This window comes from Papio anubis, chromosome 1 (genome assembly GCF_008728515.1).
Source record: "Papio anubis isolate 15944 chromosome 1, Panubis1.0, whole genome shotgun sequence".
Classification (NCBI taxonomy): Eukaryota; Metazoa; Chordata; class Mammalia; order Primates; family Cercopithecidae; genus Papio; species Papio anubis.
In genome coordinates this window covers 119,064,994-119,072,459 of record NC_044976.1, presented here as the reverse complement: position 1 = coordinate 119,072,459, position 7,466 = coordinate 119,064,994, and positions in this window count along the sequence as shown.

Sequence of the window (7,466 nt, the reverse complement as noted above, 5' to 3'; positions counted from 1 at the left end):
CAAAAATATTTAAGGGAACACAACTAACTTACAAATATGTGTTAACAAGAGATTCACATTATTGAACTCTGGTGAGAGGCAGCATCATTGTAGTGAGGAACAGAAATTCCCCTATCCTTCAGAATAAATGAATGCAGCTTCTTTGTTCTTTTTAAACAATAATAAATCAGAAGGATGGACTCATATATGGGTAGGCCGACAGGATGACCATTCTAGAATTGGCCAACAGACTAAATGCCCAAGATCTTAACATATTTTTTTAAAAGCATAGCTATTTTTTTTTTTTCTGGACCACTTTCTGAAAAACCTCTAATTGTTGCAGAAGACCTAAGAAGGATCCTGATTAACTGATAAAAAGGAGAGTCAAAGAGATTTGCTTGAGTTCATATGCATTTGATTTGTATTTGTAATTGTTACTTAAATGCATTAACTAATGATAAATTGGAGTTCTGTGCATTTCATGTAGAGATGCGGCACATATGTATGTGAACACTCACACAGTGTCCTCTTGCAGAAGGATCAGCCAGGATTGTACCTTATTAGAACCCCAGATATGAAAGTCTTAGAATGTCTATTATGAACATGGTATATGTGTAATAATACAACTGACGTTTCAGTAGGACAGAAAAGCCACTTTGTCCTGTCCCCAACTCCTTCTAATGAAGATGTGGAAAGGAGCTTAGAACACTCTGAAAAAGGCCTTAGGAATCGATATGAGCCAAAGCAAGGAAGGCACAAACAAGAACAAGTTGCATTTGCTGTGGGCTGTGTTTGTAACGCCCCTTCCCTGAAATATGCTTCTGCCAGAAGCTTGCAGCTCATCAGAGCAGAAAGAGGCAGTGGAGCTACCAGTGGGAGCAACTGGTTTTGGTAAACAATGAACCAACTTCTCCCCCAGGGGAGCAGATCAGAGGAGATGTAATAAACTATGGAGAGAAACTCTCTAGCCATTCGCAGAGACTCATTTGCCAGAAAGAGACTGCCTCTTCTGATTGACCTTCGCTGCTGCAATGGTGTTGAACATGAGCTTACGCTGGCCTTGGTTAATGGGCAGAGAGTTTCAGGTATGACCTGGGGCACTCAGCTGTTCTCAGGGCTGCTTAGATGCCTGCAGAGGCAACAGCTACCTAGGCCACTAGCCACAGCTCAGTAGATTCTCTGCTGAAACTAATCTTGAGTTCAGTTTGGACTGATTCTGAGAGGGCTATGTATAAAAGGATTTCTCACCAGCTGGGCTCCAGAGTTCGAGTTGTTCTGCCCTACAGAGCTGGATGGAGATAATTGCTCTGAAACTATTATAGTTGCATTCATAGTACATCTGGATCTGAGGTTGTTTGACCTCTGGAAACTTAAAATGGAAATAATGCAATTATCTGAGCTAAAGACAATTTAATAAAAAACAGTACTGAAGCCAGGAAAAGGAAATTTATCTTTTATACCATGTCTTTTGCCTAGCAATGGAATGTGTACCTTTCATAAAGATGAAAGATGCATGAAAGACTGAATGGAAGGTAGTGTTTTTCATTCAGTTCAATAAGTGTTTGCTGTTACCTATTACATGCAAAAGACTGCGCTAGGACTGGGGACACCAAAATGAGGAAGACTTTTTCCCTGTTCTAAAGGAGCGTTCCATCTAGATAGCAGAAAAGAGAAAGATGTACGCTAGTAACCATGACACAGCCATCAGGAAATAAATGAAGCCAGCAAGTATTATAGGCATTTTGAAGTGTCTGCACAACACATTCCCTCTGTTTTTGGAAAATAATCCCTAGACTACCCGTTCAGTTAAGCTTCTGCACTTATATATATACTGTATGACCAGTTCCCCCGGCCAATCCGATTCTCTCTCCCATAAATTTATTTATTTATTTATTTTGAGACAGAGTCTAGCTCTGTCTCTCAGGCTGGAGTGCAGTGGTGCGATCTCAGCTCACTGTAACCTCCGCCTCTGGGTTCAAGCAATTCTCCTGCCTCAGCCTCCCGAGTAGTTGAGATTACAGGCACACACCAGCATACCCGGCTAATTTTTGTATTTTTAGTAGAGACAGGGTTTCACCATGTTGACCAGGCTGGTATCAAACTCCTGACTCCTCAGGTGATCCACCCACCTCGGCCTCCCTAAGTGCTGGGATTACAGGCGTGAGTCGCCAGGCCTGGCCTTCTCCCAGAAATTTAAAAGTAGGGTTCATAGAAGCTAGTTGATCTCTATTAGTTCTTGAACTGATAAAACTGATGAGGAAAAAGAAGAAAGTGGACCCACTCAGAGACATAGAGATAAGAATCCATGTGGCCCAAGACAGAGAGAGAGAGAAAGAGAGAGAGAGAGAGAGAGAGAGAGAGCGCGAAGGAGAGAAAATAAAGCCCAAAGCCCTGGTGGAGGTTTCCTACACTAAGATGTTCCTAGTTCTAAATAGTTCCCCTTTCTCCCTCCCACTAGACTGGTTCTAATGGATTCCTTTTGCTTGCACCAACAGAGTGAAAGCGAAGCTTTATGGTTCAACCCAACCCTTCTCGGTTGCCAAGCACTGTGCTAGTTCTGCATGAACAGCAGTAAATTGAACACGCAAGGAGTTTGAGGCTTCATAGGAATTTTGGTATGGGGGGACACCCAGTGTTTAGTATGTACTATAAAGAAGTGCTTAGAGGACTCTGAGGAGGCAACAACTTTTAATTCTTCAGGGGAATTTTAACAGGTGTGGTGGGATCACGCATTTCAAGAAGAGGAAAAGGCGCTACTCACTGAAAAGGCAGGAAGGTTATATTAAGATGTTACTTCTACACTTCATTGCCCCTCTAATTTTCAACCAGGCTCCAGAATGGCAAGCTAGCTTGCTCCCTGTGACCCGCAGGCCAAATCCAGCCTGCCACCTGTTTTTACACAGTACCGTCTGCAAGCTCAGAATGGTTATTACATTTTAAAATAGTGGTTGGAAAAAAATTAAAAGAATATTTCATGGCACTTGAAAATTATAGGAAATTCAAATATCAATCTCCATAAAGTGTTACTGGGGCTGGGCATGGTGACTCCCACCTGTAATCCCAACGTTTTTGTAGGTGGAGGTGGGAGGATCACTTGAAGCCAGGAGTTCAAGACCAGCCTGGGCAACATAGTAAGACCTTATTTCTACAAAAATTAAAAATTAGCCAGGCATGGTGGTGCATGTCTGTAGTCCCAGCTACTCAGGAGGCTGAGGCAGGAGGATCACTTGAGCCCAGGAGCTCCAGGTTACAGGGAGCTATGATTGCACGACTGTACTCCAACTTGGACAACAGAGCAAGACCTTGTCTCAAAACAAACAAACAAACTAAAAAGAAGTTTTATTGCAACATAGCCTCTCTCATTTGTTCACGTATTGTCTGTGGTTGCTTTTGCACTACAACCACAACATTAAGTAGCTGCAACGGAGACTGTATGGTCTGCAAAGCTTAAACTGTTTCTATCTGGTCCTTCACATAAAAAACGTTGCTGACCAGGCTGGGCACAGTGGCTCACGCCTGTAATCCCAGCACTTTGGGAGGCCGAGGCAGGTGGATCACCTGAGGTCAGGAGTTCGAGACCAGCCTGGCCAAAATGGTGAAACCCCATCTCTACTAAAAATACAAAATATTTGCCAGGTGTGATGGTGGGCGCCTATAATCCCAGCTACTCGGGAGGCTGAGGCAGGAGAATTGCTTGAACCCGAGAGATGGAGGTTTCAGTGAGCCGAGATCATGCAATTGCACTCCAGCCTTGGCAACAAGAGTGAAACTCCGTCTCAAAAAAAAAAAAAAATGTTGGTGACCCATCCACCCATTCAGAGGTTTCCTCTGAACATTTGGGAGGTGGAGATGCAATCTTAGAAGAAATATAATGGAAACAAAACCATGTATCAATAAGTACTTCGTAAGATTGTTTTAAGAATCATCCATACTATTTGTCAAATGAATAAAGACATGTAAAAAAGTGTGTATGTTTTGGATCTCATAGAATGTATATATAGATATACATATATCTAGCTGAAAAGTATGCAATAAGCTATGAATATGGGTTATTTCTTTTTCTTTCTTTTTTTCCTTTTCTTTTTTTTTTTTTTTTTTTTTTTGAGATGGAGTCTTGCTCTGTTGCCCAGGCTGGAAGTGCAATGATGCAATCTTGGCTCACTGCAACCTCTACCTCCCAGGTTTCAGTGAGTCTCCTGCCTCAACCTCCCAGGTAGCTGGGACCACAGGCGCACACCATCACGCCCTGCTAATTTTTGTATTTTTAGTAGAGATGGGGTTTCGCCATGTTGGCCAGGCTGGTCTTGAACTTCTGACCTCAGGTGATCCACCCGCCTCGGCCTCCCAAAATGCTGGGATTACAGGCATGAGCCACCGTGCCTGGCCAATATGGCTTACTTCTGACATGTGGATCATGGAGAATTTTATTTATTAAAAAATAATACAAATAATAACCGCTTTATATGGACTTCTTACTATGTGCAGAGCACTGTGCTCATTGCCTTATGTATACAGCATCTTATTTAAATTTCCCAAGAACACTAGATGTTAGAACTATCATTGCTGTCATTTAACAAATAAGAAAACTGGAGCATAGAAGAGTTAAATAAGACCACCCAGTGAGTATTAGAAGAACCAGAAAGTAAACATAGACAGTCTGCTGTGCTTTTTATGTGACTTTTTATAAGGCATTGGTCAGCAACTTTTTTATGTGCTTTCCTTCTTTCTAGTGCACCACACTTGGACTTTTTATGTTATGCATTTCTCATTAGAATTTTAAACACTGGTTACTTTTGTAATCAGGAAAAAATATACTTAAAAATATATATAAAGTACCTAGTGTGGTTACTGGCAGACGGTGAAGGTGGTGATAATGAGAAAGAGGAGGAGGAGGAGGAGGAGGAGGAGGATGACAGCTTGCATTTGTTGACTTCTTCCTATGATTCAGGTTTTGGAACGATGTACCAGGCACCTTACATGCTAGTTTAATTGAGGAGACATTTGATAAATGATTATTGCTGATATTATTCCTGTCACTATCAGGTGTTTCTTAGAGCCCCAGAGACGAGCTGGGGCTGAGTGGGTCTGGGATGGAGCATGTCATCTCAAGTCTCTAGCCCAAAGGTTAGGAAGAAGTTGTCCCTAATACTTCCAGCTCTCCCTTGCAATTTCAGGTGGTCAGAATATGACTGGGTGGCCAGATGACTGCGGGCTTGAGTGATGTAGAGTTCTAAATCTGGCTCCAGAACCTATTAGCTCTGCGGCCTTGCTGTAGTTCTTACATTGTCACAGTTGGATATATTTATCCCATTTTCCCAATCCCACCTGGCCTAGTGGGGCAACAGGTATTCAAGACCACTGGGAAGGCCCTGCTGTCCCACTGGCAGGCCTCCCATAGCCTAAGATCCTTTCCTGAAACATTCATTTCCTTGGGTTAAAGCTCTGCCAGGGAGAGGCGACATATTAAGCCACTGACACCGTGGCAATTTAATTTCATGGAATCACAAGATGTTAGAGCTGGGAGTCACCTAGCATCTAAAGCCTCATTATTCCTGCATCTAAACCCATCTTTTCCTTTTTCCATTTACAGTGGGAGAGGTGTCCCTGCTCCTGTCTAAGCGAATCCTTCTTGCAATGTGGATCTCACCTGCCATTATTCCCTTTCTTTCCCACACCGGCACCACTGCTGGCCTCTCTCCGTCAGTATTTAAATAAGCTCATAAGCTCAACAGTCTCTTAACTTCTCAGTCAAGCTTTTTTTTTTTTTTTTTTTTTGAGACAGAGTCTAGGTCTGTCACCCAGGTTACAGTGCAGTGGCGCGATCTCAGCTCACTGCAACCTCCGCCTCCCAGATTCAAGTGGTTCTCCTGCCTCAGCCTCCAAGTAGCTGGGACTACAGGTGCCTGCCACCATGTCCGGCTATTTTTTTTTGTATTTTTAGTAGAGATGGGGTTTCACCATGTTGGCCAGGCTGGTCTTGAACTCCTGACCTTGTGATCCACCTGCCTCAGCCTCCCAAAGTGCTGGGGTTACAGGCGTGAGCCACTATGCCCAGCCTCAGTCAAACTTCTTATGAGAATTGCCTGTAAACTTTGAGGGGCAGATGGGAGAGCTCTGGGTATTTAGGGCAAGCCTATGTTTAGGGGAACCTGGGTTGCTTGGAGGAGGAAGAGTGAGTGACACAGAAGTTGGTTGAGAAATGGAGGAGGGAAAGTGGAAGGTGCCTGTGGACAAACTACTGTCTTCCTAATTTTACCTATAACCAATACTAACTTTTCACAACAACTAATAAATTATATTGGGTTTGGGTACCTGCTCTGAGTACGCTAGCCAGGTCCTGTGGGGGATATAGCTCAGTACCCACCACATCACTGCCTTTGATATGTTCACAGCTGCATCTGGATACTCAGTTACAGTATCAGCACAGGGTAGTGCATGATTAAGGCTAAATCAATGGAACAGGTTAGGGGTTCCCAGACAAGAAGCATCAGCGAGGGTCATTTGGGAACTTGTTAGCAAGGTAAATTCTCAGGCCCTGGCCCAGACCTACTGAATAAGAAACTCTGGGAATCAGAAACTCTGGGAGTCCTAGCAACCTGTGTTTTCAAATGCCCCCTGAGTGATTCTGATGCATGCTAGGGTTTGAGAACTGCTGGTATAGGCAATAAGAACCAGTGTAGGCTGGAGTTTCAGGTCAGACTTACAGGGCATTCAGCACTTAAATTTGATTCTGATCAATGAAGTAGAGCAAAGGGTAGAGGGTGATCCAGAAAGAGTAAACCAGATGAACAAATGTATAGATATTGGGTTCTGTAAACTAGAGAAAGGGTGGGGGGTTACTGAGGGGGGTAGAAGGAGGAGTGGCCTGGCCTGGTTGACGTGGAGATGCCTGCAGAGGATGATGGTGAGGCCAGGAAGCCTTGACTACTAGCTATCATCTGGGGAAACAGAAACCTCTTCTGTGTCTCTCTGTAGAGACGGCTCCACCTACCACATCTAAGTTCTTTCTTTCCTTTACCTTCACAGCCATTCTCTTCCAGCCTCTCATCTCCTGAGGTGAGGATCACCCCTCTCCTTTGACGTTCACAGCTCTGATCCAGGATGGCATTTCTTTTCCTGCCTCCCCCATCAGTGCTTCCTCCTTCTTCCTCTGAATCCACCCCCTCACTACTGCTACAGATGAAAAATTATAAAACACTCTGGAAAAACTGTTCCTAGAGAGGCTACATGATTTGAACGAGTTCCTATTCAAAGCATCAGGGGAGCGACACCTGCCTCTTAAATCCTGACAGCGTATACCAGGGATTCATTAGGCATGAACAGAGGATGGTTTTTGGAGCCGGCTTTCTACTGTGCCTCGACAGTTAGTTACACAGGGACCTTGCAGAAGGCTGAATGTGTTATGATTGGAAGCAGTTCTCTGTGGGAAGTCCCTTCCAAAGCCCAGAGGAATCCTTTAAGGTGGTGCAGACTTGTTTCCCAGTGGG